The 25,081-nt window shown below is 37.9% G+C and overlaps 1 protein-coding gene across 2 annotated transcripts in view; it reads right to left on the reverse strand.

Moving 5' to 3' along the window:
• FANCC (FA complementation group C) overlaps positions 1 to 25,081 on the reverse strand; it is a 135,846-nt gene that overhangs the window by 107,208 nt on the left and 3,557 nt on the right. The window lies entirely within an intron of this gene.

Here is a 25,081-nt window from a genome sequence, read left to right on the forward strand (position 1 = left end):
AGACATATCTAAACATACAATGTGAAGGGGAAAAAAGTTTGCTAACATCTCACCTTGGGGTGGGAGGGGAATTAAGAGAATCTTTTTTTAATCTGTAGATGTTCCATAAAGCAGTGGTTTCTAAAGTTATAAGAGGGGAAAATAATGTCCTCTTTGTGCCAAAATAGCAGTGATAGAATAGTAATCAGTAAATTACTTTAAAATATATCACCCAGCAGGGGCTCAGATTTTTACTATCTGAATTTGTCATCACCAATATTTCATTAGAAGAGCAGTAAAATAATGTGTGTGTACACAAATGCATCTGTGCTGCGTTCAATGTGTTGAGTATGAAACTTCACTACCCATCACATCTAGTATCTTATTTTTACAAGATGATATAACATGTATACTCACAACAAAGCTTATTTCGGATATATTTCATACAATGAGAAATGTAAAATATATCCAGTTTTCAAGTTAGTATGAAAATTTTAAAATATCAAAAGTGAGGAAATTTAAAAAATGTTTACATTAATTAGTGTCCTTTAGCTCAGCGTTTCCCAACCATGTGCCATGGCACAATGGGGTGCCATCAGGCCCAAAGAGGTACGCCACGGAATTTTTTGAAAAAGTACATGTGAGAACAAGGGGGGGAACCGTCTTCTGATTGGCTGTCTGCCTCACTGCTGCACCGCCTCCAGCGGGGGAGCAACCAATCAGAGTTCAATCTTCCTCTCTTTCCTCCTCCCCTTCTGTGTGAACAATGGTTTGGCTCCTCTGCCCCTCCACTCCCTTTCTGCACCCCCCCTGTCTGGGAGTGGGGAGAAGAGGTTCCTGGAGCTTGAGGTGTACCACGGCAGAGAAAAGATTGGAAACCACTGCTTTAGCTTTTGGGGCAAGAAAAGCTATTTCCTTAAAAGTTATCTAATGAATTTAATTCCCTATTTTCTGTCTTTTCCCCCTTCATTTCTTATTTAACACAGAAAAAAAAATATTATTACATACAATAATATTTATAACCCTATTTTAATTAAAATTGTATGATACACTATACACTTGGTATTCAATATTTCATCCAGAAGCAGCATGCCTAGGGCCAGAGCAGAATTGCTAATCACAAGCATTTAAAAATCATGAACTAAACCCAAAATAAAATACTTAAAAAAATTAAATTGGCTTAAAAATCATGATTTTTTATGACATTTTTTTACCTGCTTTCTGATTTTTCCACACCTTTGGAGGAAGCCAACTGTGACCATCACAAGGTCAGAATTTAACACCCCCCCCCACCACACACACCCCTCCCTATTCACTCATCTCACCCTTTCCTAACCCTTGGTTTGTGGGGAGTTGCTGTCCTACACATCTCTAACCTACTCCCTTCCTAGACAGGATAGACAGCAGCCTTACTCACATACTCCCTACATCTGTCTCCCATCTGCCCCTTATATTCGCATCAGTCTGCTATCCATCTCATTCTCCCTCTCTGCTGCAATACATCCTCTTGACCCACCTCCCCTAGTCTGCCCCTTGGCCCTCCAACGTTCCACCAGTTCTTTAGCTGCTTAACTCACTCCTTCTTTATGTTCTCTTCCCTGCCCACCACCCATGTTATTCACTGCACCTCCACATTCTCTGCCTCCATCTGGTCCTCATATAGCAGCCTGACTGCAACCCACTGGAAACAATAGGAGAGGTCATCCATCTTTGTTGGGTAAAGCCTCATATTTATCTACAAAGGTTAAGGGGATATGGTGGCCATCTTTCTGAAAGCAATCTGTAGTTTAGCTCCATTAACAGTGAGTACATAGGAGGTGGTGGACATACTGGATAAGGGCAAAACTTCAGAAGTTGGTAGCAGAAATGAGAGATTCAAGAGAACCTTTTAAAAAATATTGTGAGTCTGAAACACTGCAAGAGTATAAAAATACCCATGTTTCTAAAATTCTAACAAATGCCCTAATACTCCATCCCAATAAAAAAGGGCTTAGAAAACCAGAAGGAAAAGTTTTCAAGAAATTCTTGTTAATCGTGTTTTTCATTTGAAAATAATATACTCTAGTTAAAATGAAAACATGAAACAAAGATTTCATTGAAACTAGTGTTCATGAAAAGGGCAAGAAAGTGACCAGTGGAGAATGAGTTCCTCTGTTTAGCTACAAGGTACATACAACAGTATGGATAGTGGTACAGCAGACTTTCCACAATGTGGAAACCTGCCCTGAATGGAATATCTCTGGGAGTAAGAGTATTCAGTGTCCATGCCCACCCAATCATTGTCCTTGCTGACAAGACTGCTAAGAAGGCTGTTAATTAGTGCCAAATGTGGTGGTAATTTCATGATATAGACTTTATTCACTAGGTGCTGAACTCAAGCAATAACAGAAGCAACTGGAGTTAGTGGATACTGACCCCTAGCATGTGACAGGGTACAACCTTTTGTATGCCATGACCTATGTCATGTCATGTGGGCCAAGACATAAAGTTCAGTCTGTTGCAGTACTCCTACAAGTCACAACTACTTCACACAGACCACCATGATCTCTTTTCAGATAGCCTAAATATTACCCATCAGATGTTTACTAATTTGGGACAATACTAACTTGGGCCAGATTAAAACTGGTGGTGAAAAATTTTTAGACAGTAATAAATAAATAGATAAATAATAAAATAATAAACAATGGATCACAGTATGTTTAAACTATTACAGGACTTTGGATCCTACCCAATAAGAAAACATTTTAATAAGTAAGGTAGACCAGTTGGTTGGCTAGTGTTCAAAGAATGTTTGTTTTAAAAAGTGATCAAAGGAAATGTAAACAAAGCCCACATTTTTTTCATTAGTTACTAAACCCTTCGTTTACGATTTTTGTTGTTGCTGTCATGGAACACTTATGGAACTGTGCAGCACCAAACTCCTACTAATCCACCAATGTCCTGTCTTATTTGCCAATAAGTATTAAAATTAGGTAATGAGATTTCATAATAATAGCTCTGTGATAAGCATTATAACAATTAGTTACATCAGGATATATGATTTTTGAGGGGTAAATTAATGAGCCTATCTATAGTATTTTAATGGGTGAAATTCATCCTGGTGAAGAAGGCCTATACAAGGCCCTCCACACTTCTTAAAATGAGAATTGCTACCCAGAGTGGCTGTTCAGGAGAATCCTCTGCACTACCTGAATATTGCAAAGACGGTCTTTGTGTTCATACCATATAGACTTATATTCAGAGGTGATGAAGGAAAAAATGCAGGACTCATGATTACACAGATCCAATAGCCTCAGTTGATACACATTGCATTGAGGGACTGCAGTCACTGTTCCAGTGTATAGATTGAAGGAGGAGACACAGGAGGGGGGCTGCACAGCAACCGTCTACCCTAGCCCCAGAATAGGCAGTGAATTTATCTTGCTGTCTCTTCTACTCTTCACCAAATCTGAATAAATTGTATTGCTGGTCTAGGGCAAGCCGCTGCATTAAATTGCTATGCTGATCATAGTCAGATGACCTATTTTAGAGGGGTTGATTTACTGTACTCATTGAAGGTAGGTGCACCTGGACATCATTTTTAGTAAAGCACTTAAACAAGTGCTTACATCCATCCTTATTCAAAAAGATGCTCAATCTTCAAGAATATGCTTATGTGTTTTGCTGAATCACAGCCTTGACTCTGCCAAATTGTCACCGAAGAATATGTGTTAGCTACAAATTCTCATACGTGCCTATTCTGTTCTAGACATTTTGCGTTCTAGGATATACCTCAATGTTTGCTTTCTTCAGAGGTCTAAAACTTTCCCAGTCAAATAGCAACATTTTTGGTGTACCTGTTTAAACTATGGAATCTAGTCCTGCAGAGGGTACTTTATCCAAATTATCCTGAACTTCTCCTTGATTTAGTCATCAATAGGAGATACATCATAGATCTAAAAAAAATAATAAATGCAAAAATACAAACTACACACATAGAATACTGACCTGATAGATCACTTTAAACTCAAAAACTCTTCCACACAGTATCAAAACTAATTAATAAAAACACCTTTGAGTAACCACTGGTCTTCTAATTGTAAATAAATACAGTAATAATAAAAATAAACATAATGACCCTGTCTAAATGAAAAAAATTGCTAAAAAAATTATAGAAGGGAAACAACTCTTGAGTAATTTGGTCTATCCGCCCACTGTCAGAGCAGGTTTGTTCCCAAGTTTATTTTCAGAGCCAATAGAATTTCTTCAATTGAAAGATTTGCTGTGGTAGCCCAGGATTCCACTTCTTCTGCTCTGACTGCCACACTCAAAACCCGATTCTGTTTTTCCATTACATTTGACCCTGATCTAGAATTTAGAAAACCAAGAAGTTCCCATTTAGTATGATTCTCCTCAAGTTACTCCCTCTCCCTTCTGGAAGAAAAATTAATCCTTGCTCCACTTGCCTCAGAACCACCCAGTCGAACTCCCGTTGTTCTGCACTTTCAGGCAGCGAGGAACCCTGTGGAGCTTAGGCATGGGGTATTTGTTACATCCTTCAAAGACTGTGGGCAGCATTTCTAACAAGGAATGGATTAGCTTTATTCTGTTGAGTGAGCTATCTGGATTAGTATCTGAAATGTAACATTTTAGTCAGTAACTTTTGTTACCAGATTCTCAGGCCCAGCTCCACATGTATACCGGAATGATCCACTTTAAGTGCTAACAGACTTACTGCTAGAATACAACTGCCACACATCATCTCCAAAACATACAGGAACAGACTACAATATGAAAGTCTGAACCCATGACTCGAAAACTATATGAACACAAAATTAACTTGTACTCGAACTGAAAATATCAAAATCTCAGAGAAGATATCAAAGTAGTTTTCTTAAAACTGGAATGGATTCTGTTTGTTGTAACCATCTCCTTTTCCCAATCCTATACAAAAAAACCTTATCACACACCATATAAAGATTATTCCCCTGCAGTGAGTGTAGGTCCATATCCTTAGGAAGCATATACATTGGCATGGAACCATCTGAGTAAAAGTGACTGGTTAAGCCTAGAAATTCCTACCATCAGTTCCAAACACTGAAATGTAGACATTGTACTTACTAAAGGATGACATAACCTGTTTACCTGGTCTATCGGCTAACATAGATGTAGCATCTAATCAGGATTTCTGTCATAGCAATTTCTATGACAGCACTTTCACAGCTCCCACTAGCTTGAAATCTGTCTTCCATCGGATGTTGATAAAGTGATCACTAAACACTTTACCAAAATATTACTGAAGATGAGCCAGATACCATACAGCAAATTCAAATTGTTATTTTTTAAAGAGCAATTTCCTTTAAAAATTTGAGGCAATTTTTATAAACAGGAGAATCTCTAAATTACTATTTAAATGAAACATTTTCATATTGTAGCATCAGGGGTTTACAAATAAATTAGGTGAAACCACATTGTCAAAAATCTAACAAAAACTTTAATGCAACCTCTCCTAGTACCTGCTTCTCCTGTAGCAGTGATAGGTAGCTCTTAATTCCAAAAGAACACTTGATTCACTTTTCATTACCCCAGTCTTTCTCAAACCACACCCATCTATTGGGGGAAGGAAAGCCAATTACAGTATTTATATTACAATAGTGTCCAGAGACCTCCAATAGGCTCAAGTCCCCATTGAGCTAGCTGAACATATAAACACAGCCCTGTTCCAAATCTTGAAAACGGTAACTTTATTTATGTTTTGTTATTACTCTGGTGGGTATTAAAGGATTGTTAAGCACCACTGAATGAAGTTTCATATTATTTTAATATATATATGATTTTATAATGACACAATATCACATTTTTGGCCCCTTGTACCACAGTCCAGCTGAGGATGAATTTACAGCCATAATAATCACATTAATTTAAAACAGCAGGAGACTATATGACCCTGAAAATCACAAGGAGACAGTGATTTTTAGTAAGATCAGGCCACAAACTTAATGTCTTTCAGATGACAAATGATTTTTAGTTAATGCCAGAACAAAAAAAATAAAATATGCAGAATCTGCTCGTTATATCGTTTCTCTATACCAAATATCCCATGTTTCCTTGATTGCTATATATTTTTCCTGCAAATATATTTTTCTCTCTTAATTATAACAATTTTCCTTCCAGGTTTTATAGGAAGCATAATATATTATTAGTTAAGAGTAATATTTCAGGCAGTCTCAATTCCACTGCTTAAACTATTTATTATTTGTATGTATTATTTGTAGAACTTAAATTCCTAGATTTCAAAGCCAGAAGGGATCACTGTGATCATCTAGCCTTCTGTATAAGATAGGCCATAAAACTTCAGCAAAATAATTCCTAGAGCAATCTTGATTTAAAAATTGCTAGTGATGGAGAATTCACCTGACTTATTGTAAATTGTTCCAATGGTTAATTACCCTCACATGTAAAAAACGTATGCCTTATTTTCAGTCTGAATTTGTCAAGCTCCAACTTCCAGCCATTGGATCATGTAATTCTAGACTGAAGAGCACATTATCAAATATTCATTCCCCATGTAGGTACTCACAGATTGCAATAAAGTTACCCCTTAGCTTTCTCTTTGTTAGCAAAACAGATTGAGCTCCTTGAGTGTATCCTTTACTCATTTTCATTGCTCTTCTCTGAATCCTCTCCAATTTATCAACATCCTTCTTGAATTGTGGACTCCAGAACTGAACACTCTCAATATTCCAGCAGCAGTTTCATCAGTGCCAAATACTGACATAAAATAAACTCTCTCTTCTCACTTGAGATTCCCCTGTTTATGTATCCAAGGATCAGATCAATCCTTTTGGCCACAACATTGCCCTGGCAGCTCATGTTCAGCTGATTACCCACCAAGACTCCCAAATCTTTTTCAGAGTTCACAGATCTGTTACAATTTTAATCTGTACAATCTGTTACAATGCTTGCAGCTTCGAGACAGAATTAGACCTGTTAGTCACTGGCAGCAGGGGAATCCTTCCCCCGAATTCCCTCCAGTTGAGATAACTTCCACAGCCAGGATAATTCAAATCTACTTTCTTAAAAGTACAGATTGTTTTAAATACACTCTATGGAAAAACACAATTTTTCCTAATGCAGAGAACGGCAAATTCCATCTAATGACAACAAACCCTTATCCTTGGATGTCAGTTTCCATCACTATTCTAGATGATCCATTCGTCTCCAGGGTGGGCCAGATCTGTAGATCTTATTACTTAAAGAAAGGAAATGTTCAGGTAAACATGGGTAAATTTTCATATTCTTCTTCATGATAAGGTCTATAGATCCATTACAATGGAATGTTCATAGCTATTTGCCTCCAGGGTGGGAAGCAGGATCATTAATTATGGACATCCAAACTAAGACAGACCTTATATAAATATCTCCTCCATCTTCCCCTGGGCACTAAGATGTTGAGAAGACTTCTGCCAAAATAAAGGAAATAACATTGGCTAAGACTGAATGATCAATATATGGAACTTGGTGAACTAATGGCTGTCTAGCAGATCTGAATATACAAGACATGACTATGCCCTGAGATTGACAGTGCTCCTAAGAACTTGACTTTGGTCTAGTCTACACTTGTGGTATTTAGGGTACGGGTAGCTGCACGCTGCAGAGAAAGGCAGACTGTGTCCACACTGTGGTGTGTAGCTACACACAGCAATGAAAGGCTTTGGCAGCAGGGAGGCAGAAATGAAAGACTCCAGCAACTGGAGCATTTCACCACTGCCTCTCCTCTTACCAGGAGCCTTATCCAGCTGCTGGAATCTTCCACTCCAGAAGTGAAAGGCTCTGGTAGTGCAGAGCACTACACTGCTAAAAATAGTAGTGTAAACATGGAAGGCACTGCCTAGGTGTAGAGAAACATATAAGGTATATTCTCTAGGGTTCTGGTGCATCTGTACTCTACTTGCCTAACTGGAGGCTCGCTGTCTTTACAGTGTTATTTATATCACGCTAAATGTACAGTGTCTGTACTCTACACGCCACCAAAATTGTAGACCTACCCTTTGATGCTTAACCAAAGGAGGAGTATTTCTTGAGTTTATTTAGGGAACAAATAATATTAAAGTTGTGAAAACTGTACTGTGTCTTCTTAGAGTAACCTCCCAGCTTCAAAACAAAAAACTCATCTGACGAAGCTGGTAGCCATTGGCAGGCCTACTCTAATGGACAGGAAGTATAGTGACACCTCCTGCAGGGATTCAATGTGTGTGGTGCTGTAAGGAGCAGAATGAAGTTGCACAAATGTGCTCTATGACCTTGTGAAGTTGGAATAAGACTGATGAGCTAAAGAAGCATTTAATGTTGGAATTTGTACAAAACTTGCTTTTCTTGAACATGCTGAGAACATACTACAGAGACTTGACTTTTTTGTTTGGACACAATAAAGTACTCCTGGACTATGACAATCCAAGGCTATGTTTTACTGATTTAATAGTAGTTAAACTATAAACTTTGCACCATCCAATAGAATAAATTCTAATGATTTGTTGACTTATTTTTGGGGGTACACAAGAACAATAATCACATCTTCCAAATATTCATTTTAAACTTATCTGGTCCCAAGTGGAGGACTTGTCTTGCAATAGCAGTCCTTCTCTATGAGACAGAGGCATCTAAATGTCCAATGATAAGTTAATCAAGTCTAAGAGCCATAGCTCTCAATTCTCTCATTCCTATCTTTTGTATTTCTCTAGGGAGCAATGGAAAAGATGGGAAGACTTATAGCAGGGACCCTGCCCAGCTTTGCACAATGTCGTTCACCATCTCATATCCAAGATCCTGATATAAAGGCACTTTACTTTATTTACTGTTTCCAGACCCTAAGAAGATTATCACCAGCTCAACAAATTGCCTTATGACTAAGGATACGATTTGGTCACAGATTCTATGACTTTCCGGGACCTCTGTGATTTCTGAGGCAGGGCTGGAGTAGATTTCAGCCCAGGGGCTGCTGCCACACAGCTGATTGGCTATCTGGGCCCCCAAGGGCTGCTGTCGCACAGCTGATCAGCTGTCTGGCCCTGGAGGAGTAAGTCTTGGCAGGCAGTGCACATAGAGATCAGAAACTTTGTTAGGCCCAGGACAAAAGAATTTCTCTCTGGGATAGGGCTGAACACAGACATTTTATTGTCACTAGCAGAACAGGTGAGTTACCATGGAAGGAGAAATACTCTGAAACCTCACTAAATAATTTGTGTTCCATTTGGTGGCTGCTGTGTTCTCCCTTTCTGGTATCTATTCCCTGAATTGAATCAGGAAAATTCCTTAAAAAAATCTGTTTCTCTTCATCCATCAATATGGGAATGGAGATTATACAACTGGATCTAGATATCTGCAAATGAATTAGATAGGACAAGATGGGAAGAGGATACCCAGATATAGTGGTTTGGTATAATAGGCAGTGGTCCAGAATTCTTTTGTACAAGACCAGAATTTACAATAGGCTCCAATAGGTAGTGGATATTTGCTTCTGTGACACCACTTGTTTTACCTTATGGCAATCTTCATCTTCTGTTAACATTCTTTTAATATGAGACCTTGTACCTTGTATTCATTCTCAGCCCAGGCTTATGATTGACTTCCCTGGCATCATGTGCCTATTTGTCTTGAATCTAAGATATTCCAAGAACCATTACCACTTTATGTTTGTTTCAGTTTTATATCTGTACAGAACCCTGATGAGACAAATTGTCCACAAAAAGATAAATGAATTGCCTTCTTCCCTAAAGCCAATATTATCACTCCCATGATCTAGAGAGAGCCTGGGAAGATATGTAAGATTAAATGATAATGATCAAAGTCAGAAAAGAAAAAAAGGCTGCCATCTATCTGCAAAACATAAGAACTAACCGAGAATGGTAAAACGGGAATATTTTGAAGATGAGCCTCCATTAGGGATTTATTTAGATGTCCACTGATCACTGATTCTCTGAAGCTAGTGCTGCACTGCAACCCATTCCATGTTCCACCTGATGCAGATGATGCTGTGGAATTTCCAAGGGTTGCTGACTGGGGAAGAGAAAGCTGAAATTCTTGCTTATCACCATAGGGTACCCCTTCTGGTCAATGTCCAATAATCCAGTTGAACAAAGATATAAGTAGCCTTTTTTGCTTCCAATTTGAGAGAGCTTGGCTCCACTTCAGCGTCTCACTCTAGAATAGCTGCAACTAGCTCTGAGGCAACAGAGGGCAACTAATGACCCAGAACTCATCTAGCTACCACTAGCAAAGAGGTAGTTTCTCCTGCTGTACTTCATGAACTTCTTCAACTTGCCATGTGATCTGCATTCATTTCTAGTGTCTGGCAGCGGTCAGGATTATAAATCAACTTTTCTAATGATTCTAAATTACCTCAGCTTTCCATAAAGATTCCCATTGTATCACTAAGATAAGTGGGACTGAACTCTCAGAGTGTCTGATCCCAAGGACCAAAGTCCAATATACATGCATGAAAGATATTAAGTCCACTTTACTTTCTTTCCAGGGAGAACCCCTTAAGTCATGTGGCAACCTAAACGGAACTTGGAGGAATGAGCATAATTTGCAGGAGGGAAGACTTTGGAAGAGGCAACAAGAGGAAGTAATTCAGGCAGTCTGCACATGACTGGAATGCAGTTGCAGCAACTCTGTAACTAGTTTTCTTCATAAGGAGCGATTTTAGTTTTACAATCATGGAATACGTCTATGTTATTATCGAGCAGCTGGCATACAGTGGCAGCAGTCTGTCTAGTGAGAGCTATAGCAAGGAAGAGAGTATGATTAACAGGCAAACAAAGCAGCACTAGAACCAGAGGAAACAGGCAGCATAGAGGACTCAGGCTACTGGAATACTGGATTTCCAGACAAAAAGCCTTGCAAGGCATGGAAGCAAGAACTGAGTCTGTATGCAGAGCTGACCATCAAAAGATGAGAAAACAAAGGTTAAAGCTTTTTTACTACAGTAGAACCTCAGAGTTATGAACACTTCAGGAATGGAGGTTGTTCGTAACTTTGAAACATTCGTAACTCTGAACAAAACGTTATGGCTGTTCTTCCAAAGTTTACAACTGAACATTGCCTTAATATAGCTTTAAAACACTATTATGCAGAAGAAAAATGTTGCTTTCCCTTTTTCTTATAGTAGTTTGCATTTAACATAGTACTGTACTGTATTTGCTTTTTTTCTCTCTCTCTTTCTGCAGTTGCCTGATTGTGTACTTCTGTTTCCAAATGAGGTGTGTGGGTGACTGGTCAGTTCGTAACTTTGGTGTTCATAACTCTGAGTTTCTACTGTATCTCACTGAGGAAAAATCACAAGTAGTAAGTGAGACTCTGTCGCCAGCAATTATGCCCAAAACACTGAAAAAGCTAATAAAGGTGTCTGATGAGTACACTGAGCCCACACAGAATGAGACTGTAGAGAGAGACTGGTTTTCTTTTTGTTTGTTTTTACCCTAAATCAAGAAGCAGAAGAGAAAACAGATATAGTCTTTTTTTTTTCATTTCCTCTCATGGGATAGACAGTTCTTCAGAAGGAACAATTTGAATCTAGATAGATGATAGGGATTGAGAAAGGTGGGGGGGAGCGACTGGGGTTGTTTATTGAGGTTTTTTGCAAACCATTTGATTAGAGTAAAGGGAAATTACTTACTTGTAATTTGGTTTCTTTGGAGGTAGAATTTGACAGGACTGGGTCTCACCATGAGACTGGAGAGGGCGAGAGAGAGATCCTGCCTGAGATCCAGCTCTTTAAACCACCAGTAGGGGTGTTTTGTGCACAAATCTCTGATTAACAGAAGCAAGCAACTCTTTAATTTAAAAGCATAAATTATACCGAAATATAAATGATAAATAAAGCTCAGCCTTATTCTGAAAAGATGGGCAAGTATGAAACTAGACTCTGCAGAGAACCAGAATTACAGGTAAACAACTTTCCTTTCTCTAAAAGATACGATATTGACTGAATATCCTATCTTTGGATATTAAACCAGGCTGGATTGATTTAACTAAGGCTATTTAAATCAGTGGAAAACCTCAATTTAAATGGACTTTTCCATTTGTACTTATTAATTTTCTAAAGAAGGATGAATTCTCATTGGTTGATATAACCATTAAAACATATTGATTGACAACTAAATACAGCCTTTACTTTAGATTTGGTACATCTTAGTGTACTATTTAAATTTATTTAAGCAATTATATAGCTTAATATTTTCAAATTTGTATAAATTAATTGTACATTTTTAGTATGTTAGAAAATTGTAAATATTACTTATTTACTAGATAATTAAGTTTTTGCTCATGATGTGTGTTAAGCTGCATTAGGAAGGCAACTAGAATTTAATTAAACACACAACACAGTAAATACAATTTATTTTAATTAAACAAAACAAGCCCTTAATACAGTACATGACCTATTTTGCCATAATTATAAAGCTTGATCTCAGAAGTTAGAATCTGGGGAAAAACATTTCTTTATATAGAAAAGCAGCCTTAAACTCAAAGTTTTTAATAGAAGCTCATGGATTCAGAATATTTATTTTTTATTTAAATGTTTTAAGAGATTATAATACATTTAGTCATTAACATATTTTCTATTCAATTCATATTTCATTTAAAACAGATTTATTTTTTAAAAACGTATACCAAATAAACTCAAAAAATCCTATTTAAGTTAAAAAATCTTATTTTTATTTTTTCAAAAAATTCATTTATTTCTATTCATCTGGTGACAAGAAATTTTTAAGCTTCTCTAATTCATATAAAATGCTCAGCATCAGAGACAGTATTTAATTATACAGCCATACAGCTGGAAAATGCAGGCAGAGAGGGGCAAAACTGGCAAAGGTTTTATCTGCTTTAATCAAAACAAAAGTGGCAATGGTATTATAATGATTAGTCATGAATAGTAATATACTTATCAGAAACCTTAAATTTAAAACTAACTATAATTAATGATAGTTTAGAGTAAGCTTTAGATAGAAATCAAAATGGTGGCTGATGATGTCATCAGATAGAGAGGGAGTAGAAAGCAAAATGGAGGTATTGAGAAGCTGACCAAGAGCAAGAAGGCAGGATGGGGTGAGATATAGTTCACTCCTGATATTTGAGAAGAGAGGTTCCTAAGTGAGAGGGCGGAGCAGGGTGGAGTCAGGTTTGGAGTAAACAAGTGAAGCTCATTAGTATACCAGATAGCTGGATTGGTTAAGGATAATATCACTAGATAGGAGAATCAGGGGGAGGTCTGATCTTGATTAGCATAGTGGATAACTGATTGGCTCAACATGATCTCACCCCTAGGTGGGAAGGCGGTGTTGACTGACATGAAGAAAGCAACCAATCAGCAAGGATCTCTAAAGGTCAGAAAAACGGTATATAAGGCAGAGAACTTGCAGGCATGCCTGTGGGTGATTGTAAGTGCAGAAGACAACCTGGGCAGCAGCAGAAGACCTGGGCAGCAGCTAGCAGCAGCTCCTTGACAGAACAGAAGGACCCCAGATGAATCAGAGGGATTAAATCAAGGAGGAGTAAGTGTGATCTTTCCTCAATAACAACAATGTATGGGAATAACTAAATAAAGCTGGATGCCTGCAGTTTCAATGATCTCCCCACCCATTCTATGATTGTCTGGCCAGCACTCATAGAATGTTTGTTTATAATAGTATTAGTAGTAGTGTTAAGTATATTACTGTAATGTTACTGTATGTGTTACCTGCTACATTGTAATAAGTTCTGAATATTAGTGTGCTAAGGATTTATACATATGTATGCAAGATTTCATTATGTAATATACTGTTATTTTGTACGTGTACTATACCACGCTGCAATTAAGTATTCTTAACAGTATAGCTAATGCTAAAAGAAAAACCATATTGTGTTGTGAATGCTGTATTGCAAGTTTAGAATTCCTATCCTGTATAATTTATAGTATTCTGTACCGTACTAAACACTTATTTCTGTGTTTTACTGTATGACTTTCAATTAAAAACTAACTGTATTAGAATTAGTAATTAATAAAGAGACATTTGTTTTCAAAAACTTTGCTGTTCAGGTGTCAATCCTTTGAGCAGAGGGCTGTATCCATGTCCTCTCAAGGGTAAACCGAGGCAGGCAAGTCTATAAAGTTTCTCAGTGATTGTAAATGGGAACCCCTGGTAAACCCTTGTAAATCCCTTAGGGCAGACCACAGTAATTACCAGCTTATAGAAGGCTGCGAATGCTATTGTTAGTACACCCAAATCAGCGTAGGGCTTTGTGGGTCCCAGAGTTTTAGGGTAACACTGGAAGGTAAGCTCCACAAAAACATGTTTTCTTCAACTCATGAAAAGTCTAAGCCATCTGAGGTTGTTTCTTCTGTCCTGGAGAATTAAGACTTCCCCCAACCCTTGCCACTAACAAGGTGATGGTAAAGTTGGTGAAAAACATGCACAACCAGTGGTATGACAGTATTGTCCCTGAGATCAGACTAATACATGACCTGTACTACAGGCAAGAAAAATGAAAATGATATGCATTCCCTTGCATTAGTACCATGTCAACAAGTTAGTCCCATTTATATTTGTATACATTAAAATCAGTGGGAAAAGATCAGTTAAGAGTACAAGAACAAGAAGGTTCTCCAGCTATGATTTTGACCTGCATCCAGCAAATTCAACAGCATGCATCAATCTGAACATTGGTTTCATAGTTAAAACAATCCTCTTACACACTGAATTGAACCTAAAAGTGAAAGGATATAGGCCCTAAACCTCTAAAAAGTAAGGCTGTCAAGTAATCACAGTTAACTTAATTTAAAAATTAATTGCAATTAATCGCAGTTTTAATTGCATTGTTAAACAATAGAATACCAATTTAAAGTATTTTTGGATGTTTTTTACATTTTCAAATATATTGATTTAAATTACCACACAGAATACAAAGTGTACAGTGCTCTCTATTTTTTATTAAATATTTGCACTGTAAAAAACAAACAAAAGAAATAGGATTTTTCAGTTCACCTTGTATAAGTACTGTAGGGCAATCTATTGTGAAAATGCACCTTACAAATGTAGATTTTTTTTTTTTTTTTTGGTTACATTGTACTAAAACACTGTAAACCTTTAGAGCCTACAAGTCCACTCAGTCCTACTTCTTGTTCAGCCAATCGCTAAGATAAACAAGTTTGTTTACATTTATGGGAGATAATGCTGCTCCTTCATGTTTACAATGTCACCTGAAAGGCATTTGCATGGCACTGTTGTAGCCGACGTTGCAAGGTATTTATGTGCCAGATATGCTAAACATTCATATGTTCCTTCATGCTTTGGCCATGATTCCAGAGGACTAGCTTCCACGCTCATTAAAAAAACAATGCATTAATTAAATTTGTGTCTGAATGCTTTGGATGAGAATTTTATGTCTCCTGCTTTGTGGTTTTACCCACATTCTACCATATATTTCATGAAATGGCAGTCTCAGATGACCATTTGACAACCCAGCATATGTTGTTTGATTTAAGAACACTTTCACAACAGATATGACAAAATGCAAAAAAGGTTCCAATGTGAGATTTCTAAAGATAGCTATAACACTTGACCTCAGATTTAGGAATCTGAACTGCCTTCCAAAATCTGAGAACGACGAGGTGTGGAACATGCTGTCAGAAGTCTTAAAAGAGCAATATTCCAATGCAGAAATTACAGAACCCAAACCACTAAAAAAGAAAATTAGCCTTCTGTTGGTGGCATCTGACTCAGATGATGAAAATGAACTTGCATCAGTCCACACTGCTTTGGATCGTTATCGAGCAGAACCTGTCATTAGCACAGAAGCATGTCCTCTGGAATGGTGGTTGAATCATGAAGGAGTATACAAATGTTTGGTATATCTGGTACATAAATACTGTACAACGTTGGCTACAACAGAGCTATGCGAACACCTGTTCTCACATTCACGTGACACCGTAAACGAAGTGAGCAGCATTATCTCCTGTAAATGTAATCCAATTTTTGTTTTAGCGATTGGCTGAACAAGTAGTACTATTGAATGGACTTGTAAGCACTAAAGTTTTACATTGTTTTATTTTTGACCACAGTTTTCTTTTTACATAATTCTACAGTTATAAGTTTATCTTTCATGATAGAGAGATTGCACTACACTATTTCTATGAGATGAATTAAATACTATTGTTTGTTTTTTACAATGCAAATATTTGTCATTGAAAATAAACTGAGCACTGTACACTTTGTATTGTGTTGTAATTGAAATCAATATTTTTGAAAATGGAGAAAACATCCAAAAATATTTAAATAAATGGTATTCTATTATTGTTCAACGGTGTGATTAATTTTAATTGCATGATTAATGGCCATTTTTTAATTGCTTGGCAGCCCTACTAAAAAGTTAGAAACACTTGGCCTTTTCCTCTCAGTTATGTTATTTTTACACCCATGTAACTCCATTGAACTCAACTAGTTTAATTCTGATTTACACTAGTGTAAGAGAGAAGAATCATGGCCCACATTTTTCAGCACAAGTATATGTGAACATGAGATAAGAAGCTGTCTATTGATAATTAAATATATACTCATCCCAGTACAGCACCTACGGCCTTCCTACTTACCGTATTTCTCCATGTATAAGACGCACCTTTTTTCGAAAAATTTGGGGTCTAAAAACTGGGTGCGTCTTATACAGTGGTACTTACCCCAGGGCCGGGTGGTACGTGCGCCGCCGCCGCTGCCGCCAAATGGGCCCTTCCTCCCACCCCTGCGAAGCTTTGCCGGTGATGTACCGTAATACATTTTTTTTCAAATTTCGGGCCCCAAAATTAAGGTGCGTCTTATACATGGGAGCGTCTTATACATGGGGAAATACAGTATACAAAATCATTTCCTTCTCTGGAGATAAACTCCACTCTGAAAAAGTTTTAATCAAAATTTTAATTTTTTTGTATACTCAGATATCTATAATACCGTGTTCTTATATAGTGCTTTTCATTAGTAGATCTCAAAGTGCTTTACAAAGGAGGTAGGTATCATTATCCCCATACAAGTGAGAAAACTGAGTCATAGGGAAGTGAAGTGACCTGCCCAAAGTCATCCAGGAGACCAAGGGCAGAGTTGAGACTAGAACGCTGGTCTTCTGAGTCCCAGTCTATCCACTAGGCCACAATGCCTCCCGTGGACTTGCTCAGGGAAGAATGTATCACTCACCTTAAGTAACTCAGGCTTGATACAGAAGACTTCTTACAATGGTGAAGGGCAACATGCTGACTTTGTAGACTTTCAGCAATATAAGAAATATTAATACAGTAGACCTGAGAAGAGAGAAAACCCTTTACAGAAATTCTAGAAAGAGCCCAGAAGGTCAGTCACAATTAGTCTAGGTGAAAAGGAGGTATCTTTGTACCAATGTCTCTACTGGTTACTAGACTATGGTGAAAAATTGGGATGGATTAATATAATCAATATACAATGTGAGCACATTGTCCAATGAAATTGTGCTCCACTAGCAGCACACTGCTGTAAGAGAATCTTGCAAAGAAATTTCAGGTATTTTTCCCTCCTCCCCTCCTTTGCATATACACAGAATAAGATCTTTTTAGTAAAGGTTTATTAACAACATTAAATCCACCAACACCACAAAGTTATCATTGCTGCAGAATAAAAAGAATGTTACATGGCACCCAAAGCAACTTACTTAAGTTTAGAACACTGTGTTTGTTTACAAAATGTAATACTATTCCCTGGGAATTTGTAACAGGCTATTATTTCTTTTGAATTAAGACAATGTATTTTCTTTGAGTTTCTTAAAAGAATACCTTTACAGAGAAAGATATTCCAGCCATTTACACAGTTATACTATACTACTGCAGTTAGATTTAGATAAGCTTTTTTACTCAGTAAGACTGGGTGCTTAATGGTAACATTCAAATTAATGCGTTATTGATTGTAGGAATTTTAAATTAGTTAATTACTTCCATGTATACTCTTTACTTTTTCCATACTTTTAAATGTACTACAATTAGTCATGTTTGTTATTGGTAAGATTTTTTTATACTCTTCTGATCCTCTTAAAATTACAAATGCTGAATTATTGCATCACTTTTAATTTAATATAATTTTCCTCTCACAAAAGTTGCTTATACTTTTTTGCATCGTCACATACAAAAGAAAATTTCTATTCATAGGAAAGCATTGGACCTTTCCACATTCTCCTTACTTAGTCTCACTACAGTTGGAGTGATATCTAAAACTGTGTAGTTCACATATTCTAATGGAAGGAAATTCCTCATGAATTTAGGTCAGCTGATGACAGATGAGAACTTTTGATATACAGTATGTGAAGAAAGTATTTGCTAGTGGCATGTCTCTTGCACCAGTTTTCTTGGTGCCTCTAATATGTCAATTTAGCTGTATAATATGATAAATTTATTACAGTGTTTGGAATATTTCAATACAATCACATAATTAATCTAGATTTGTAAAATAAACCTGTCTAGTAGGTCTTAAAGTAGGGAAAAGGGATAGTTCTGCAGTTAAGGTAGAGGTCAGAGTCAGGAGACTTAAGTCTGATTCCCAGCTCTGACACAGACCTCCTGAGTGATGCAGGACAAATCATATAATCTTCCTGTGCCTGAATTTACCCCATCTATAAAATTAGGACACTACATATTAGTCTCACAAGGATCTTATGAAACTCAATTTATTAATGTTAATAAAGATCTTTGACATCTACAGACAAAAACACCACAAAAGTGTAAAGGATGATTATTATTTCTTCGCATAGCCCAATCATATGTGTTCATGAAACAAATAATAATCCTAAGAAAGTTCTTTGTGGCAGGGACTATCCTTTTGTTTTGTGAGTGTACTGCACCTAGCACAATGGGATCCTCACCCTTGACTGGGGCATCTAAGTACTACAGTAACATATAACAATGCAGCAATGCACAGAGGTATTAAAGTAAAACTGTACTTTTAGTAACTAAAAATGGCATTGAAGAGCTCCATATTCATTGTGTCTCGATGTCCGAGCAAATTTGCTATCTCTGCAAGTAAAAAGATTCCCCCCCCCCCCCCACTGGGTGCCAACAAACTCTGAGCTCTAATGGTCAGTCTAGGTTCTTTCTATGGATCAGCATCATTAATAACGGCTCTGAAACCTGAATTAAGCCATCAGATACACCCAGGCAACTCAAACACCTTCAGATTATACCTTTTGGTGATATCTGTGCAAGCTATAAAAGGGAAATAATGACAACCCGGGGAACTACAGACCAGTCAGTTTAACTTCAGTTCCTGGAAAGATAATGGAGCAAATAATTATGCAATCAATTTGCAAATACCTAGAAGATAATAAGGTAATAAGAAACAGTCAGCATGGATTTGTCAAGAACAAATAATGCCAAACCAACCTAATAGCTTTCTTTAACAGGTTAACAAGCCTTGTGGATGGAGGGAAGCAATAGATGTGGTACATCTTGACTTTAGTAAGATGTATGTATCTTGTATGACCGTCTCATAAACAAAGAAGGGAAATATAACCTAGATGGAGCTACTACAAGGTGGGTGCATAATTGGGTTGGAAAACCATTCCAAGAGCGTAGTTATGTGATTCACAGTCAAGCTGGAAGGGCATAACGAGTGAGGTGCTGTGGAGATCAGTTTTGGATATGGTTGTGTTCAATATCTACATCAGTGATTTAGATAATGGCATAAAGAATACACTTATAAAATTTGCAGACGATACCAAGCTGGGAAAGGTTGTAAGTGCTTTGGCAGATAGGATTAACATTCAAAACAATCTAGACAAACTGGAGAAATGGTCTGAAGGAAACAGCATGAAATTCAAGACGGACAAATGCAAAGTACTCCACTTGGAAAGTAATAATCAGTTAATACATACAAAATGGGAAATAATTGCCTAGGAAGGAGTATTGGGGAAAAGGATCTAGGGATCATAATGAAACACAAGTTAACCATGAGTCAACAGTGTAACACTATTGCAAAAAAAGCAATCATCATTCTGGGATGTATTAGCAGGAGTGTCGTAAGCAAGACACGAGCAGTAATTCTTCCGCTCTATTACACAGTGATTAGGCCTCAAATGGAGTACTGTGTCCAGTTTTCAGCACCACATTTCAGGAAAGATGTGGACAAACTGGAGAAAGTCCAGAGAAGAGCAACAAAAATGATAACATGTCTACAAAACATGACCTATCAGGGAAGATTGAAAAAACTGGGTTTGTTTAGTCTGGAGAAGAGAAGACTGAAAAGGGACATGATAACAGTTTTCAAGTATATAAAAGATTATTACAAGGAGGAGGGAGAAAAATTGTTCTCTTTAACCTCTGAGGACAGGACAAGAAGCAATAGGCTTAAATTGCAGCAAGGGAGGTTTAGGTTGGACATTAGGGAAAACTTTCTAATTACTTTCAGGGTAATTAAGCACCAGAATAAACTGCCTACAGACGTTGTGGAATCTCCATCATTAGAGATTTTTAAGAGCAGGTTAGACAAACACCTGACAGGGATGCTCTAGATAATACTTAGTCCTCCCATAAGTGCAGGGGACTGGACTAAATGATCTCTCAAGGTCTCTTCCAGTCCTATGACTAATGTGGTTGCACAGATGTAGCTGAGAGCATCATTTTACCTGCAGAAAATATATTACTGGTGATGATGCACAAGATGTAAAGACCACAATTTAACTGCCAAAGCCCAGGAAGATGCTGGATTTGGAAAAACATATTGTTTCTTGAAAATGGAACAAATTTGATATGAAAACCAGTGAGACATGCTGAATATGGAAGTCCGTTATCAGCTATACCAATCTTGTTCTGAGACTTTTAGGGATGTATATGAAAAAAAATTAGCAGGGAATTAGGGAGGCTGCTTGGACTAGTGGCAACTCCCAAAGGTGCAATGCCAAACAAAGGTGAGTATGGGGCAGTGCGTTAAATGCTTGCAGTGCATTTTAGATGCACTTCTCTGCTAGTTAGATTAATAACAGTGGTACAAACTGAGATAACATTTTATTTAATAACGTCACTAACCATGGCCAGGTCTGACCATGATATTGGCCACATCCTCACTCCTTTGCAAGCAGGTTCCTTGCTTGTTCTTTCACAGGAATACTTTGCCAGATTTCTCAAGGGAAGGGTTGACCAAGTGAGTCCACTTTAGTGATCATCAGTGATTCCAAACCTTTATCACCAAGATTTGGTCTGAACTCCATTTGTTTCTTGCACACAACAGAAAATCCTCAGTCAGAGTTGCTTTGAGGAATTACAGGGATTGTTTTCATTACCTGAGCCAGAACATTCTATACTGTTTTGCCATGGACATCCATTATCTGTGATATGGTATGCCATTGTTCATCACAACTGGTGCATACCAGAACAGATGGCATGTCATCAATCTGGTACCAATCGAACAGCTTCTGTAGTGTGTCTTGCTGCGACTGATCCTTCAGCAGATGCAGAAACCACTGCATGAAAAACACAATATCATAATATGCAGTCGTCATTCTGAGCGCAATTTCAGCTATTTCTGCATGTGCAGTAAAACCTCAGAGTTACGAACACTCGGAATGGAGATTGTTCGTAACTCTGAAATGTTCAAAACTCGGAAAAAACCGTTATGGTGGTTCTTTCAAAAGTTTACAACTGAACATTGCCTTAACACAGATTGGAAACACTTTTATGCAGAAGAAAAATGCTGCTTTCCCTTTTTTTTTAGTAGTTTACATTTAACAGTAACTGTACTGTATTTGCTTTTTTTCTGTTCTCTGCAGCTGCTTGATTGTGTACTTCTGGCTCTAAATGAGGTGTGTGGCTGACTAGTCAGTTCGTAACTCTGGTGTTCATAACTCTGAGTGAGGTTCTAATGTAATAGTTCAGGATCAAGCAGCAGCAGTTTCCTCACTACATATGTGCACACTTCTCAAGTGAATAGAAGAACAGCTTCAACTCTCTGTCTGTCAGCCTTGCTGTGTTCTCTAAAGCAGAAGCAGGACTTGATTGCTTCCACTCTGAGTTATGTCTGATAGTCACGTGTCTTGGATCCAGTCATAATATCCTTGTTGTCTTTCTGATTAGAAGTGAGGTTGTACTCTATAGTTGTCAGGCACTTTGATTCTATCATCACCAAGGACTTGACGAATATGACAAGATGTTCTTTCAGCAGACTAAATAACTGTTATCTTATTGTGTTAATCAGAAGGTCCTCTTTTTGCAATGTTCAGTTTGTCAGAGATCGGGATTGTTTAGTCTAAAAACAGGCAGTAAGTTTTCATTTGTGAAGAAATCAGCAAATGTCTTATACAATCACGACTTTCAATGCCCAATTCTGTAACTTGTTTTTGGCACAGTGATGGCATTTGATGTCAGTTTATTTGCTTTGTCATGTTTGGCATCAACAACCTGATCAGTATGCTTGCAGTCGCAATGCTTTTTGGATGATTTTTGTTTTGCTGCAATGCCCAGTTTCACCTTTGATAACGGGCTGTAGGTCACCACTACTCCAGGTTCACTTTTGATTGTTGCTAATATAGCTGATTTCTGCTCTGCACGGCCCATCTTGATTTTCACTAGGTTGTCACTTACAGTCTTGTCTTGCTGGCTTCTCACCTTAGCACAAGACTTAGCATCATCTGTGTCAGTTTTAGGTTGCTGCAAAGGAAGACCATGTAGACTGACATTCATAGCTTTGCACCTGGTGCCCCTAGAATGAACTCCTTCCAATTTTGCTGCCTCAGTCCGGAAGAACATGGTCAGTATTTACCTCTGTGGGATGAGTGGAGTAGACCCAGGTCAAGCGACAGCCAGCATTTGCTTGCATGCTTCAATATCTTATAGATTCATTGATTTATACATCACACAGCTTCTGACACATGATGAGCTCCTGGTGATGCTCTATGCTCTGGTCAAGATAATAGCAGATGTCAGTTAGGAGTTCATCTATGGTGATGGGCAGGCACTTAATATGTCTCTCAGCCACAATGTGCACAAGAGACATAGGTAACTCACAAGAAAAACAGATGGATGTTGCTCTTGAATAAATGGCACAACACCCTTATGCAAGCCTATCATGAGAGAAGCATTGTCATTTTCAAAAGCCAAAAGCCTCCACATCTGAATTCAGAAGCTGAAAAATATTACGTCCATTAGCATTTTCTATACTGGTTGGGACTGACAGCAACAAGGTGATCACTTTACTTTTGCTGTCACCAAATTATCAGACAATGATCAGGAACAGCTTGCTGATGTCTTCATTGCTGCCATCAGTGGCTAGAGTAAATGATGAATGGCGTACACTTTCTGCTAGATGGTTCACGCTATCACTTGCCAGTTCTATGATAATGGGTGTCATATTTGTGAATGCACATGCATATTTCCTGCCAACTTCAAGATATGAGTGCTTACTGCAATTGGCAACTTATACTCAATGATCAATCCCATCACTAACACTTTGGCATGGATCATGGTATAGTCAATGTCTGTGGTGAAGAACTGCTTTATCTGCATGCTGCTACCTGCCTTCTTGCCCTTGGCCCCAGGGGGAAGGGGTCTCCACAGGACATGTTGGGTCCTTCTTGCCCCAGGGTGGCAGGAGGAAGCGGTGTCACACCCAGTCCTCCTAGCCCTGGCTGGGCTCAGGAAAATGAAGAACCAATAGTTGCAAGTGACACTGGAGGGGTGGGGGGGATGTACTATGGTGCTAGGTATGGTGCCTGGATGTGTCCCAGATCTGGAAGCACCCAGTACCGGCAGCTGTGCTGCGGGAGAAGACACAGGGAGCCAGCAAGTCAACCCCACTTCATCCTGGTTGTATTCTCAACCCAACCCTCTGCTCCCTGAAGCAGTGGTGCAGCAACCAGCCTCGTGTTCAGGCCCCACACTGGCCTGGAACAGGCTGCTCCTGCAAGGGATCTCACCAGTGCAACCCAGCCCTGCAAACTTTCCCCAGCCTAGCCAATAAAATGGTACTCATTGTGTGCAATGCGCATATGGCCATGCTCTGGGCGCTTCTGCACAGAGGGTCCTGCGGTGGAAAAGAATAACCACGCAGCTGCAGTGCTGTGTTGGTCAGACTCATGCTCCTATTCCTTCCAGTTTTTAAATATAATTGAAAAATTTGAAGATTTAAGCCTCATTTAGTAATTTCATAATTATTTTTAAAATTAGAGGATTATGGAAAATTAGGGAGGGCTGGCATCTCTGCATTATACATTTTTACAATGCCACAAAGTAGAACCATGCTTTAAGGTTATCTGAGGAGCCTTAACTCAGAAATCCCTGACATCAGAAGGTTTAAATCTTGAGCAGTGTTAAATTACTATAGATTTCTCTCTTTTCCACAGCTATTCCTCAATATATGTATATACTATCTATACTGCTAAGAATTTGTATTCCTGGGGATGAGAGCACATCATTGGAGCCCAATAATGAAAAACCTCATTTTTGCCCCCCATTCACCTGCCATACTATTTCATTACAAATATAAAATGCAAATGATATTCCCACCTATATTAAACATTTCTCTGAAGAGTTGCTTAAAAATATTCTAAAGATAAAAAGCACTATGTAATTATTATTTCAGTATTAGGGACAGAATGTTCAACTCAAAGTGGAACTCATCTTCAGATTGTTGCTCATAGATATTCTCTTTATTAACAACTTAAAACTAAGTAAAATTTTCTCTAAAAAGAGCATCTTATATTTTAAATGTTCTATAACGTACACAATGTGATTATAGGAATGAAATTTGACAACAAGTTTGTCTTTAACGAGGACCAAACAGTCAAAAATGTCTTGCATTCCTGTAAATCAAAAACAGATTAACCAATTTTTTTTTGATGGGGGGGGCAGAGCGTGACAGGGAGGATTTTCCACCAGGCTAAAACCAAACATGCCAATTTTCAGAAATTTTTATTCCAAAGCTATGAGTGAATGAAAATATGGATTTTTAATGACATGTTATCACTGTCTTTATTATAGAAACTTTAATGCCCTCATGATAACACGTGTACTAGAAAAGTTTTATTGTGAAAAATAGGTCTGGGAATACCCTCTTCAGTAAAATGTAAACTGTTTAATCTGAGATTTTACTTG

The sequence above is a fragment of the Emydura macquarii genome, unplaced genomic scaffold, assembly GCF_026122565.2.
Source record: "Emydura macquarii macquarii isolate MOO-44397 ecotype Brisbane River unplaced genomic scaffold, CSIRO-AGI_Emac_v2 contig_2897, whole genome shotgun sequence".
Taxonomy (NCBI): Eukaryota; Metazoa; Chordata; order Testudines; family Chelidae; genus Emydura; species Emydura macquarii.